Here is a 15876-nt window from a genome sequence, read left to right on the forward strand (position 1 = left end):
TTACTCATACAATAAATGAAACTTTATAGTCCCATACTTCTTCTGAATATAATCTATCCATCTTCTCCATACAATAATATATCTTTCTTATGTATAATCCTTTAAATAAGCAGAAATTTTTGCCATTTCTGCAAAATTAGAAACTTTAAATATCCACTCTTTTAAAGTAGGCAACGAATCTTTCTTCCAATATGAACCTACTAGTAACCTTGCTGCAGTTAATAAATTCAACATTAAAATAGTTTCTTTATCATCTAAATCCACAAAAATACCCAATAAGAATAATTGAGGAATAAACTTTATCTTCCTTTTAAAAATCTTTTGAATGTTCCACCAAATCATAATCCAAAAAGACTTTACCTTTTTACAATTCCACCAAACGTGAAAATAAGTCGCATCCGTGTTACCACATTTCCAAAATTTGGGTTGTAAATTAGAGTACATACAAGATAATTTTTTAGGATCTAGATGCCCCCTATAAAACATTTTATAAAAATTTTCCCTCAAATTTTGAGCTTGTGTAAATTTAACATTTCTGATCCAAATTATCTCCCATAAATCCAATGGGATCGGTTCCTGGATATTCTGAGCCCATTTAACCATACAGTCTTTAACCAATTCTGTTTCCAAATCTAATTCTATTAAAGCATTATAAATTCTTTTTATATGAGCCTGATTCTGATCTTTAATCTGAATTACCAAATTTTCATCTTCTAATGTTATTCCCTCTTTCTTATCTACAGTTCACCTATCCACTATTTGTAAGTATTGAAACCATGACTGTAAAATATTTTCTTGCCTTAATACATCTAAAGCTTTTAAATGCCAGTCCAAACCTGACCAAATTAATAATTCTTTATACGAGATTTTGTCAAAGTTCATCCCCTTAGAAATTCCCTCAGTTGTGTGTCCAGGAATCCCCCAGATGGGTATTTTGTAATTTAACCTATAATAATACTTTTTCCAAACTTGAAGTAAGGCATTCCTCAAAATATATGATTTAAAAGCCCGGTCAACTTTCTTGTTAAAAATTAAATATGCATGCCAACTGTACGTTAAGTCCCACCCTTCAAGAGAAAGAATATCCTTATATGTTAAATTAAGCCAATCACTTATCAAAGTTAAGGTGGCTGCATCATAATATAATTTCAAATTAGGTGCTTTAAATCCTCCTCTTTCTCGGGCATCTTGCAAAATCTTAAACTTAACCCTTGGTTTCTTCCCAGCCCAAATGAATTTATTGATACCCTTCTGCCATTCCTCCAAATTTACATCTTTTTTTAAAATAGGTATCATCTGAAACAAGAAAAGAAACTTTGGTAGAACATTCATTTTTACAGCTGAAATTGTCCCCAACAATGACAATTGCAATTTTTTCCAGTCATTTAAATCCTTTTGTACTTTTGCCCATAATAATTCATAATTATTCTTATACAATTTTCCATTTGAAGCCGTTAAATATACTCCCAAATATTTAACATTTTTCACCATCTGAAAACCGGTAGATTTAACTAAACTTTCCTTCTTGTTAATTGACATATTCTTAGATAATATCTTAGTCTTGTGATTATTAACTTTAAAACCAGAAACTTTCCCATATTGTGTTATAAGTTCTAATAGACAATCAACCGCTTGAGTCGGTTGTTCCAAAATTAAAACCAAATCATCCGCAAAAGCCCACAATTTATACTCATTCTTTTTTATCTTTATACCCTTGAGTACCGTTGATTCTCAAATCTGAATCAACAAAATCTCCATTGTTAAAACAAATAACAACGGAGATAATGGACATCCTTGTCTTGTTCCCTTTTCAATATTAAAAGTCTCAGTCAGTCCCCCATTAACAACAATTTGAGCAGATTGTTGCTGATATATAGCTTTAAGCACATGTAAAAACTGATCCCCAAAATTCATTTTCTCTACCAATGAGAATAAAAATTGCCAATCTAATTGATCAAAAGCTTTCTCAGCATCCAAAAATCTAAAAGCCACAGGAATCTGATTGTTCTTATCCAAATACTCAATTAAATTAATAATTTGTCTTACATTGTATTTCATATATCGCCCTGTTATAAATCCTGATTGATCACTATGAATCAAATCCTTCATAACCTGCATTAGTCTGTTTGCCAAAATTTTAGAGAAAATCTTATAATCTACATTTAACAAAGATATTGGCCTGTAGTTCTTAGGCTCTGTAAGATCTTGATCCTCCTTCGGGATCAATGATATAAACGCTCTTTTCCAGGAAGGGGGGACTTGAACTCCCAACAAAATACTATTAAACAGCTCCTTTAATGGCTCCATCATTTCTTCAGATAAAATTTTATAATACATTGATGTCAATCCATCTGTTCCTGGAGACTTTCCCACCTTTAACTGCTAAATGGCTAAACCAATTTCCTCCACAGTAATTAAACAATTCATCCCATTTTGTTGTTCCTTAGAAAGTTTAGGATAGTGTACTGATTGTAGATATTTATCTATATCCATTCCCTTTATATTATCACTTGAATATAATTTTGTATAAAAGTCTAAAAAACTCTTTTTAATCAAATTATGCTGAAAAACCTCAGTACCTTTATATTTTACTTTCTCTATAATCCTAGCCTTCTGTTTCTTTCGTAATTGATAAGCCAACCACCTCCCAGGCTTATTTGCATTACAAAAAGTATTATGTCTCATATAATGCAGATTGGTAGCCACCTGATCTGCCATCAACATATTAAATTGTTCCCTAAGCATTTTTATAGAAACCTTTAACTTATTATCGGTTGGATTAAGAACAAGAACTTCTTCTTTTAATTTAATCTCTTCTTCTATTTCTCTATGTCTTTGTAACATTTTACCCCTAGAAACTTTATTTAAATGAATCAAAATTCCCCGTCATGTACACTTTACTGGTGTCCCAGACCATGGGCATCGGTACTTTTATTCATATTTAAAGCAAAAAGCTCCTTCAGATACTCTTTACATTTTTGTACAAACTCTTCCCGAGTAAACAGATTCTCATTCAGTCTCCAGGTCTTCTATTCCATCTTCCAAATGTAACTCCATCCACACCAGATTATGGTCAGACAACGTCCTAGGAAAATCTTTTACCTTCTTAACCCTAGAAAGAAAATCATTAGTAATAAAAAAAATCAATCCTTGAAAATGACTGGTGTCTGTCCAAATAAAAAGTAAAGTCTCTATCACTTATATTTCTTTCTCGCCAAATGTCAATAAGTTCCAACTCTTCTTTCAAATCAAAAAAAGTTTTGGGTAATTTAGTTTGAGTAAAAGTTTTAGAAGAACTCTTTATCTATCACTGAGTCCAAAACTCCATTCCAATCTCCCATCAAAATTACAGATTTATAATCCAGCTGAGATATTTTCCCATGCAAAAGCTTGTAAAATTGCTTCTGTTGTTGATTAGGGGCATATAGTCCAACAATGAGAACTTTCTTGCCTTGTAATAATAACTCCACAAAAACATATCTTCCTTCCGAATCAGCCTCTATTAATTTAGCCGATAAGTTTTTCTTCACATAAATTACAACACCCCCTTTTTTCCCTGGAGCTGGAGCCATAAAATGTGATCCCAAACGAAAATTTATCAAATATTTTGAATCCTTTGAAGTTATATGAGTCTCTTGCAAACATATTAAGTCATTATTATGTTGTTTCAGATAGTGGAAAATTTTTCTTCTTTTCTGTGGTGAGTTTAAGCCATTAACATTCCACATCAGGAACTTTGCCATCTCCACCGGCCTGAAGCCTCTGAAGCATGGCCTGAAGATGAATTGTCGAAGATCTTTTAGGTCTTGCCCCTCCCACAGGCACTGTAGTAACAGTTCCTTCTATTTTGTCACCACTCTTCTGCTGCTGCTCTTTTTCTTTACATTTATGGGCAGCTCATGTCATCCTTTGTTCTTTTATCTCAAAATTCTGTGCAGCCATCACCGCTTGTCCCATAACCATCCATGAAGAGGCTCCTGCCATAACAGGCTCTTCTTCAATTTTATTTATTTATTTATGAGACTTATATACCGCTTTAAGTGCAAGCACTCTCTAAGCGGTGTACACCAGTAAGCAATGTATATATATATTTACATTGCCCCCAACAATCTGGGTCCTCATTTTACCTACCCCGGAAGGATGGAAGGCTGAGTCAACCTTGAGCCGGTGAGATTTGAACCGCTGACCTGCTGAACACAGTCAGCTAAAGTGGCCTGCAGTACTGCACTCTAACTGCTGCGCCACCTCGGCTCTACTTATTTTACTTATTTGTGAGGGTGACGACGGTCCTGCCTTCAAAATAGAATAATAAAAATCTCTTGCCTTTGAAACTGGTTAATCTGTAACGTGTTTCATCATAATTCACTACTATTCCATTTGGGATCTCCCATCTGAACTGGATTTGGCGACGTTTTAACTCATCAGACAAAAAGCTGAAATCTTTTCTGCTTCTTAAAATTTTTGGAGGTATTTCTTTTAAAATTATCACATCTTGGGCTGCAATTTGAAACCTCTGTTTATAAAAAGCCTGTATAATTTCATTATGAATAGATCTTCTGGAAAAATAGATGACCACATCTCTTGGTAGGTTTCTCTGTCTAGCAACCCATAAATTGACTCTAAAAAATTTTTCTATCTCATTCCCAACTCCTTCTGGTCTCCATCCAAGATTAAAGGCAATATCTTTAACAATAAGCATCTTTAAATCTTCCTGTAAATTTTCTTTCAATCCCCTGATGCGCAATGCAAACTCCATTTCTCTGTATTGTGAGATAGTTAGTTCATCCTGTGTGGATTCTATCTTGTTCTCCACTTCCTCCATTCTAGATTCCAGTCTTGCTGCATTTTCAGTGACCTCCATTTTATCATCAATCCTTTCAATATGCAAAGCAAGACCTTGAAACGCAAATAATATATCCTCTCTAACCTCCTTATTTTTTTTCTCCAATAATTCTTCCGTAATAGCCCTCTCTGCAATCTTAAGATCTTTTACCTCCTCTTTAATATCCAAAGCATTCATTTTTAAAGCTTCTTGTAAATCTTTAAGAGAAAATGCAGGAGGAGGGGAGGGAGGGGGTGACTTTGGTTTAGACTGAGAAACAGATTGAGTCATTGGAGAGGAAATAGAAGCTTTAGGAACTGCAACCAAACATTTTGAAGCCATTCTTTTAAATTCAAAGGAGCAAAATTCTTGCCTCTATAATATCAAAGTTCTTTAAATAATAATAAAAAAAGAAAAAAGAAAAAAAGAACAAGATTCTTGCTCTATATTTGAAACATAAACTGTATCCAACTTTTAACTTTGTTGCAAAATCAAACAAGAAAGACAGTCGCCATTTTACCTTTCACTTTCTCTTTCTTCTTCAAAAGGGAAAGTAAACAATAAAAAAGAAGAAGATACTTGCAGGAGTTAAAGTCCCAATCAATTCTAAACCCACTTTCTCCTGGTCTGCTCCATCTGCATATAAATACTCACAAAGCCACTGAAAAAAGCAGATGTGGAAGCGGCGTCTTGCTTTGTCCCAGAGCTACGGGACAAAGACGTCCTGGAGCGCAGAGTTGGCTCAGGCTCCGAGGGAGCTCTACCCTCCGATCCCCAAAATTACAGGGATCCAGGGGAGCTCTTCCTCTACCTGAGCAGCTCTTCTCTTCCCTTTCTCCCAGGGAAGAGATTCAAGCTGCGGGACAGATGATTGTCAAAGTCCCGCCGGCTTTTACGCAATCCGGGAACGGGCGGCTTCTAAGAAAGCCGCCATCGTCGCGGCTTGATCCACCAGAAGTTGGATTGTTTCTTGTCCTGCCCTTTAGTGCTTTGGAGAATAGTTTGATGTCCTCTTTTTTGTGGCAGCCCCTCAAATACTGGAATACTGCCATCATGTCACCCCTGTTTCTTCTTTTCTTTAGACTAGCCAAACCCAAGTCCTGCATTCTTCATATGTTTTAGTCTCTAGGCCTTTGATCATTTTAATTAATTAATTAATTAATAATAATAATAATAATAATAATAATAATAATAATAGTAAAGTTGGAAGGGACCTTGGAGGTCATCTAGTCCAACCCCCTGCTCAGGCAGGAAACCCTACACCATTTTGGACAAATGGCTGTCCAGTCTCTTCTTAAAAACTTCCAGTGTTGGAGCATTTACTGCTTCTGGAGGCAGGTTGTTCCACTGATTAATTGTTCTTACTGTCAGGAACTTTTTCAAAAATCTCAACATCTTTTTTTTTACCTGTCCTTTTTGTTTTTCAGTTTGTCAGAGAGAACTTTGTGCAGCCATGCTGGTTTCTTCTTGAATTTCTTGTTTTTCTTTTTCCATGGTATTGTGCTGGACTGGGCTTTTATGATCATATTTTTCAGATTTTCCCATGCTTCCTGAGTTGTTTTCCCCTTTAGGATTTTTGTCCATGGAATCTCTCTGAGTTTCTTAAAATCAGCTCTTTTGAAGTTTAAGACACTGGTTGGATTATTTTCTGTTGCTTGTGTTTGCATTATATTGACTTTCAGTATGACATGGTCATTAAATCATTAAACTCCCTTGACACTTAAAGTGGTAAAATAGGAAGTAAAGAAGAAGAATCATTAAATCAATAAATAAACTTGTATCCAACAACTCTTTTGAGTTCTAAATAGCTTGGATCAACTTTTGCTTATCTTGTGAATTGTGTAAGCTGTCCAGAGTCATTTTGTTATGAGATGGGCAGCAAATCAATTTAATAAATAAAATTAAAAATAATAAATTAAGCAGAACCCATTTTTAAATATTTATTTGTAACAAAGGTATAACTTTTAAAGAGATAATATCAGTGAGTTGATAAGGAATATTATTGAAATTAAACCTTTAATGCTCAATGTAACAAATAAAAATTAAAGCATACCAAACAAAGTACACTGAGTTGTTTTAATGATACCATAAAGAAATATATATATTTCTGTTTAGTGCTCAGAATTTCCATATATTATTATTTATAAATAATAAAAAAGAGGAGAAAGAAAGAAATTAAAACAGTATGGATAAGTTTTTAATTTCTGACTTCCCTCTTTTTTGTGCTCCAACTGATTTACAGTATTTTTATTAATGCAAACTTTAGAAGCTACACTCTAAATATAGTATTTGTATTTCACGGTCTGCATGATTTATAGTATATATGGGAGCCTTTCTTACTTAAACTTAGTTAAATATCATTTATACATGTATTATATACTGCTAGTTTTTCCGTGGCTGTGTATTCTCCAAGTTTAAATTCCAAATTTAAGTATTTTTGGTAAATATCTTTTTTCTGATATTTTGGGAAATATTTGCTATGAGCACATATTTTAATAAACTATTATATTTTTATGGATATGTTTTGAAATTATATATGTTAAAAAGCATCGTTGTTTCATTCTAAATTTGATTTTTAAGATTACTCCAATCATATATTTTATAATTACAGTGAAGGAAAAAAATTATTTGATCCCGTGCTGATTTTGTACATTTGCCCACTGACAAAGAAATGATCAGTCTATAATTTTAATGATAGGTTTATTTTAACAGTGAGAGACAGAATAACAACAACAAAAAACCAGAAAAATGCATTCAAAAAAGTTATAAATTGATTTGTGTTGCGTCCTTCGCGAAATGGCAAGACAGGAGAAGCAGTTGTAGTTCTCAAAGACTTCTTTATTCTTAGTTCAGCTTACAGTTGGAAGACGGCGGCAACGCCCAAAACTCTTGGCCTCTTATATAGGCCATTCCCGGGTCAATCTGCAACTTTTGGCGCGCCAGCACTTGCGCATGCGCACAAGTACTGGCGACAGCCTGTCTGGTCCCGGGCAACTTGCACCTGTCCGGGACCATTTGCAGTGCCCCGAGCATGCTTGCACAGGCTCAGGACATAACACCCCTTCCCCCTGGGTTAAAACTATGAACCATGCCATAGTAACACATAACCCCTTTCGAGTGCAGTGCCATACTACCCGATGCCCCAGGTATTACCTTTGCTTCTATTAGTCTAAGTGTTCTGTTCCCTCTGTTAACTCTGTTTTGCCAATAGAGTTACAAAATCTTCTAAATACTTAGGAGATTTCCTGGCTCTCTGTGACCTCCTAACTTCTGGGTACCTGCCAAGTACCCCTTGACTGAGGGGTGATGCGTGCCTATCCCCCTTGTTTTGCCTCGGTGGTTCCCAAGGACTGTGCTCCAATGCCTGGCCTGCTTGCTTGCCCACCGGGCTCGTCAGACCAGGGCTTCTTTCTTTGTTTAACCTGGTTGTCCTGCCTTGCTGCAGGCTCTCTGGCCCCTCTAAGTGACTGTCACTGTTGGGCGATTCTGTAGAACCTCCAAGGTCCGTCCAAGACCTGTCAGGAGGTTGTCTGTTCCCTGGTTCCCGTTCTGTCCCCAGGCTTGTGGGGTTTCCAGTACTGTCCCAAAACTCAGTTGTCCCCTGAGTGAATTCAGAGGTGTTGTAGTCGGAATTTGGTTCCTCGACCACCTCCCTGTATGTTTGCCCCCTTCTAGGGACAGGGGTAGTGTCGGGCCAACTAGACGGAGTGTGTGCCAGCTCTCTTGCGGGAAATGGTTTATTGGGATGCTCCCGGGTATCCTCCCTGACTGGAGTACTGTGTGATGCGGGTGAGTAGTGATTATGCCCCCGGGGTGACTCCCTGGCTGGAGTAGGCGTTGATGCCTGGTATCTAGTTGAGCTCCTTGAATTCCTGTTTGGAGCACTCGCGGAATCTTGAGATGAGCTGTTTGTGGCTTCCTCATTGATAATGGGTAGCAGCCCATGCCCTTCCCTTTGCCCAAAGGGGTCCCCCTCCCCCCCTGGAAAAGACCCAGGAGTCTCAGTGGGAAGGTCCCGTCTAGGGCGAAGTTGGTCGATGTGTCGACGCAGGACACGACCGTTGTCCAGGGACACCTCGTAAGACAGAGGACCTGTGACCCTGGATATAGAAGCGGGGACGCATGAATGACCAGGCCCATAATTACGAGTCCAAACCGGGGCACCCACAAGGAGTTGTCTAGGTGCCCTGGGGCGTGTGTAAGAAGAAGGCAGTCTATCCAGATGCAACCGGTCAAGCTTGGTAGTCAGTTTGCGCCCCCAACGAAGTTCAGCTGGGCTCTTCCCCGTAGAAGTGGACGGTGTAGTGCGATAAGAAAGGAGGAAATCAGCCAACCTGTGATGCCAGTCTCCGTAGGTAATTTTCTTCAAGGCGTCCTTGGTGATGCGAACCATGCGTTCAGCCATACCGTTGGTGGACGGGTGGAAAGGTGCAGAGGTGGCATGACGAATCATGTTAGCCTGTAAGAAAGCTTGGAATTCGGAAGAAGTGAATTGAGGGCATTGTCAGACACGAGGACATCTGGAAGCCCGTGTGCAGCAAAAATCCCCCTCAGTACTTGAATAGTCTTTGCAGCGGTGGTGGAAGATACAGGTACAACCTCAAGCCATTTTGAATGGCTGTCAACTAGGACCAAGAAGAATTGACCCTGAAAGGGCCCAGCATAGTCAATGTGCACCCTAGACCATGGAGACTGTGTTTCCTCCCATCTATGTACAGGAGCTTGTGGCATTTCGGGGCGCGAGGTTGGCAAAGGTGGCATGCGTGCACCTTAGCTTCAATGTCACTATCTAACCCAGGCCACCACAAATGGCTGCGCGCAAGCGCCTTCATGCGTACAATGCCAGGATGACCCTCGTGGAGAGACCCTAAGACCCTAGCCCTCATTGAGGTAGGAATGACAACTCTGCTTCCCCAAAGCAGACAACCCTGGAAGGTGGACAACTCGTTCCTTTTAGACCAGAAACTCTGAAACTCAGTGCCAGGACAGCTCTCTGGCCATCCAGATAAAACCCAAGAAAGGACACGTGAAAGTGTGTGATCTGTGCCTGATTCAGCGGCTACATCTCTGGCATTCAAAGGAGACTCGGGCAAGGCCTGAATGGAGAGAAGATTGATAGCTGGAGCAGGGTCAGCTTCTATTACCGGCAGGGGTAACCTACTGAGGCCATCAGCATGGCCCATTTCCTTCCCAGGTTTATGAAGTAGGGAGAAATCATAGGCAGAAAGAAAGATAGACCATCGTAGCATTCTGGGGGAGATGATTTGAGGAGTTTGCTTACGTGTGGTAAACAGTCCCAACAAAGGCTTATGGTCAGTGAAGACCATGAAATACCTGCCATATAAAAAATCATGGAATTTTTTAATTCCAGCAACCACAGCTAAAGCCTCCCTGTCTATTTGAGCATAATTACACTCAGCGGCAGACAAGGTTCTGGAGTAGTATGCAACAGGAACCTGAGTTCCATCTGCCCTGAGGTGGCTTAGTACAGCTCCTACCCCATAAGGAGAAGCATCACAAGCGATGCACACAGGAAGGGATTCATTGAAATGTGCGAGTATACTGTTAGAAGTGAGTAAGGCCTTGACCTCATTGAAACTTGCCTCATGTTTTTGTGACCACTGCCACACTGCCTGTTTGTCTAATAGCCTGTGAAGAGGCTCAGCTACACTAGCCTTATGTGGAAGAAGGAAATTGTAGAAATTCAGAAGGCCCAGGAAAGCCTGTAGTTCGGCCTTAGACTTTGGCCTGGGGGCATGCATAATAGCTTTCAGTTTGGATTCAGCAGGGTGAATCCCAGTGGCATCAATTTTGAATCCCAGAAAATCGGTAGAAGGCACCCCAATTTTACATTTGTCCTTCTTAAGCTTGAGGCCCGTTTTCCTGAACCTTAACAGGACAGCCCTTAATCTCTCAGCTAAATTGTGTGTAGAATCTCCTGCAATTAAGACATCATCAAAATAGGGGCAAACCCCTGGTATACCCCGTAGTGTGTTTTCCATTATGCTTTGGAAAATTCCAGGAGCGACATTTACTCCAAATTGTAGCCTCTTCACTTTGAAGGCCCCTCTGTGGGTCACAATGGTCTGTGCTACAGCAGTATTATCATCAACAGGCAGCTGTTGATATGCCTGAGCTAGGTCAAGCTTTGCAAAAATGCGCCCCCCCTTGAGGGAGACCAGAAATGACTGACCACAGGAACAGGATAGGAATGTTGCTGCAATGCCTTATTCAGAGTGCATTTGTAATCAGCACAGATGCGAATGTCCCCATTTGCCTTGAGAGGCGTGACAATGGGGGTTTCCCAGGGACTGGAGTCAACAGGTTCTAGAACTCCTTGCTGAATCAGTTTGTCCAACTCAGTGTCAATTTTACTTTTTAAAGCAAAAGGGACCCTTCTTGCTTTAATTCTAATGGGAGTGACAGTGGGGTCTAGTTTTAATGACACAGGGGGTTCTTTGTATGTGCCCAGCTGGGGGCTGAAGACATCTGCAAATTCTTTACAGATTTCTTGTAGGTCAAGTGTTTGCAGACTATTGAGCCCTGTGACGTGTATTCCCAAGGCCTCAAACCAATCGAGTCCTATGAGACTCGTTCGTTCACCCCCTACTACTATTAGATCTAGTGGACCTTCAAGATCCTTATACTGTACGTTAAGGGTGGCTTCCCCCTTAACACACACTCTGGAGTTTTGAAAGTCTGTTAACACAATGTCAGAAGGCCTCAGCTTGGCCTGAGTTCCACTACCGGAACAAATCTTCCTAAACGTTTGCATGGAAATGATTGAAAGTGCAGACCCCGTATCCAGTTCCATAGCCAATGGAACCCCTTGTAGCTTCACCTTAAGTGACAGCTTTTTGTTAATGGGCTTGTGTGTGCCTGTCCTATAGATGCTTCTTCGCGAAGCGCAAAACCCCACCCTGTTTTGGCTGGGAACCCTGGTACATTTCAGGTGCAATTCTTCCTGAGGTTGTACCTTCTGATGGCCCAGGCACACAGCTGCAATGTGTCCTTGTTTTCCGCACGCCCTGCAGATAGCAGAGCGAAACTTGCAGTCGGTTCTCTTGTGGCAACCTCCACAACCGATGCACTTGGGGAGAGCTGAAGAGCTTCCTTTTTGTTTCCCTTCCTTTGTGGGGTGGAGACGGTCCACTTCCTCATCAGGATCCTCCTCAGAGTTCCTTTGGACTTCTTCCTGATGCACGGACACAGCATCTGGACTGTTTCTGATCGGCTGCATGTTCTTGATGGCGCCGCCCGCTGCTTCTTCTGCGGTGACCTCTCTGAAGGCATCTTGGAATGACAAATCCTCCTTGGCAAAAAGTCTCTGTTGTAACTCTCTCTGCCTTAGACCGCATACAAATCTGTCCCTCAGTCGTTCTTCGAGGTCTTTGAACTCGCAATGTTTGGCGGCTTTCCTCAATGCGGCGATGTACTCCTTGGCCGATTCTCCGGGTCGTTGATCCCTCTGCTCGAAGGTGTGGCGCCACGCGATGACGGACATCTTGGGCTGGAAGTGCTCCTTCAGTAGCTTTTTTAGATCTGCGTAGCTGACAGACTCTAGAGGGACAGGTGCTGCAAGGTTCTCGGCGATTTCGAATGCGTCTTGACCGCAAACGCACAGCAGGGTGGCAGCCTTTAAACTATCTTCCCGTACTTGATTTACCTTGAGGTAGTTTTCCACCCTGGCTACGTAGGACTCCCACCTCTCTGGATGTGAGACGTCGAATTCCGAAAGCCTTCCAATTTTTGCCATTTTGTAGAAGGAAGGGTCTATCTGCCAGCCTACCCCCGAATGCACGCTGTATTGGCGGGTAACTGCCGAGTCAACGCCGTTCCTGCCGCTCAGGACTCACTTGGGTAAGCTTACACCTTTTTGCTTGATGTAAGGTATCCCATCCTCGTCGCCAGTGTTGCGTCCTTCGCGAAATGGCAAGACACGAGAAGCAGTTGTAGTTCTCAAAGACTTCTTTATTCTTAGTTCAGCTTACAGTTGGAAGACGGCGGCAACGCCCAAAACTCTTGGCCTCTTATATAGGCCATTCCCGGGTCAATCTGCAACTTTTGGCGCACCAGCACTTGCGCATGCGCACAAGTACTGGCGCCAGCCTGTCTGGTCCCGGGCAACTTGCACCTGTCCGGGACCGTTTGCAATGCCCCGAGCCTGCTTGCACTGGCTCAAGACATAACAATTTGCATTTTAATGAGTGAAATAAGTATTTGATCCCCTATCAATCAGCAAGATTTCTGGCTCCTAGGTGTCTTTTTATAGATAACAAGGTGAGATTAGGAATACTCTCTTAAAGGGAGTGTTCCTAATCTCAGCTTGTTACCTCTATAAAGGACACCTGTCCACAGAAGCAATCAATCAATCATATTCCAAACTCTCAACCATGGCCAAGACCAAAGAGCTGTCCAAGGATGTCAGGGACAAGATTGTAGACCTACACAAGGCTGGAATGGGCTACAAGACTATCACCAAGCAGCTTGGTGAGAAGGTGACAACAGTTGGTGCAATTATTCACAAATGGAAGAAACACAAAATAACTGTCAATCTCCCTCGGTCTGGGGTTCCATGTAAGATCTCACCTTGTGGAGTTTCTTGCTTTTTTATTATTAAGTTTTATTCATTTATAACATAAAATATGAAAATATAAAAGCAAATAGTAGGGGGCAACAGTACAAAAAGGGAAAACAAAAAAGGTGTGAAGAAGGGGGGGAAACAAAAGGCATTCTCTCTGTTGCAGTAAAATCAGACATTAAAATCAAATCTCAACTTTTTACAGTTCTGTAATAGTATGCACTAGCCATTTCTGTATCAGCAAATCAGTCTAATTGGTAAAACCTAAAATCATGATATCATTTTTTTCCACCTCAAGCACAAAGTCCAGAAGCAGTTTCCAAGTAGAAACAAAAGTACTTATATTCTTCTTCTCTTTTATCAACACCATCAATTTGGCCATCTCTGCTAATTCTATCAACTTTTTGTAACCAGGTAGTAGGAATCGAGGCCTCCTTCCACTTTTGTGCATAGAGTAGTTTTACTGCCGTTACCATTTATAAAATCAGAATCCAAATTTTCTTTCCAGTTCTCTTTCCATTAAGCCCAGAAGGAAAGTTTCTGGTTTAATCTTTATGTTCACTTTAAGAATTTTCTCCATTAATATATGAGTCCTACTTCAATATTTCTTTGTCTTATCACATATCCACGATCAATGATAAAATGTCCCTTCTTTACACTTATATTTTCAACATTCATTTGAAATACCTTTATTTATACATTCTAGATAATTTATCTGGTGTTAAATACCAGCGATACATCATTTTGTAGAAATTTTCTTTTAGGTTATAATTTAATGTGAATTTTAAACCTTTTATCTACATATTCTCCCACTGTTCAAACATCACATTATACCCAAAATTCTTTGTCCACTAGATCACATAGTGTTTTATATGTTCATTTTCCAAGTTCAATTTTAATAATATTTTATAAACCTTGGCAATTATATGACCATCACTACACATAGTAGGATTTCCAATTCACTTTTAGTGAACTCAAAACTATGGCCTTTTTTGTCTAGTTTAAATCTTTCCTTCATTTGTTGATATGTAAACCAGTGACAAGCGTGAACTTCTAATTCTTCCCTAGACATGAGGATGGGGTCTCCAGAATTGAAAGGTACTATTTTACCATAAGTCCACCAGTCTGGTTTCACCACCATTTCTTTTCTAAAAAAGCTTCTTGGGGGGGACACCTACAGGGGAAATTTCGTAAAAAAACTTGTTTTATATTTATTCCAAACTCTTAATATGGCACATCTAATAAAATAATTATTAAAATCAACATTTACTTTAATTTTATCATACCATAAATACCCATGCCATCCAAACCTTAATTCATGGCTTTCCAAATCGAGTAGCCTCTTATTCTGAAGGTTCACCCACTCTTTTAACCAAACCAAACAACATGCATCAAAATACAATTTAAAATGTGGTAAATCCAAACCCCCTCTTTCCTTGACATCTTGCAATAACGTATGTTTGATTCTTGGTTTCTTTCCTTGCCATATCCCTCTGCAACTGTTTAAATGGAATGTCTGTTGCAAGTATTGGTATTGTCTGGAACAGAAATAGTATCTTTGGTAAAATATTCATTTTAATTACTGAAATTTTGCCCAGTAATGATACATGTAATTTGTCCCATCTTTGTAAATCCTTTTTTGCATCATTCCAAAGAGGTACATAATTATTTTGAAACAGTTTTGTGTTTGTATTTGTCAGCATAACTCCCAAATATCTCACCTTTTTCTCAACCTTGAAACCAGACGTTTTACTCAATATATCACCATCCTCGGAAGACATATTCTTGATCAACGTTGTTTTCTGTTTATTTATTTTAAAACTTGCTAGAATCACAAACTCATTTAATTTCCTCAACATATATTCTATCTTATTTTTGGGGTCCTGTAGGAATATAACCAGGTTATCAACGAATGCCCTCAATTTGTAGACTTCTTTCTTGATATTTATACCCATTATTCTCTCGTCTAATGTTTCTATTCAAAACTTCCAACACACACACACACAAAAAAACTTCCAACACCAAAATAAACAAGGGAGACAAGGGGCATCTTTATCTCATACCCCCCCTTTTTTTATTGAAAATTTTTATAAGTTTTTACAAAAAAACAGAAAAAAATACAACAATACAAAAACAGAAAACAACATATACAAGAAACTAAACATAACATCCCCTTCCCCATCCCCCCCAAAACACCCCCCTTCCTCCCCTGAGCTTCCCAGAGCAGAATATAGGCTTAATTAAAAAAGAATTAAAAAAATTATATATAAAAAAGAAAAAAAAATTAAGACTGAAATATATGTATATGTATATAGAAATAAAAATTATGAAAAAGCAATATGATATTTTTTTATATCCAATTTAAATTGTATAAATTCTATCCATTTATCCCAAACAGCAAGAAATTTCTCTTGCGTTTGTTCCTTTAAGAAAGCCGAAATCTTTGCCATTTCCGCCAAATGGGACCATTTAA

The sequence above is a fragment of the Crotalus tigris genome, unplaced genomic scaffold, assembly GCF_016545835.1.
Source record: "Crotalus tigris isolate CLP2741 ecotype Arizona unplaced genomic scaffold, ASM1654583v1 scf7180000024341.3516292, whole genome shotgun sequence".
In the NCBI taxonomy this organism is placed as follows: domain Eukaryota; kingdom Metazoa; phylum Chordata; class Lepidosauria; order Squamata; family Viperidae; genus Crotalus; species Crotalus tigris.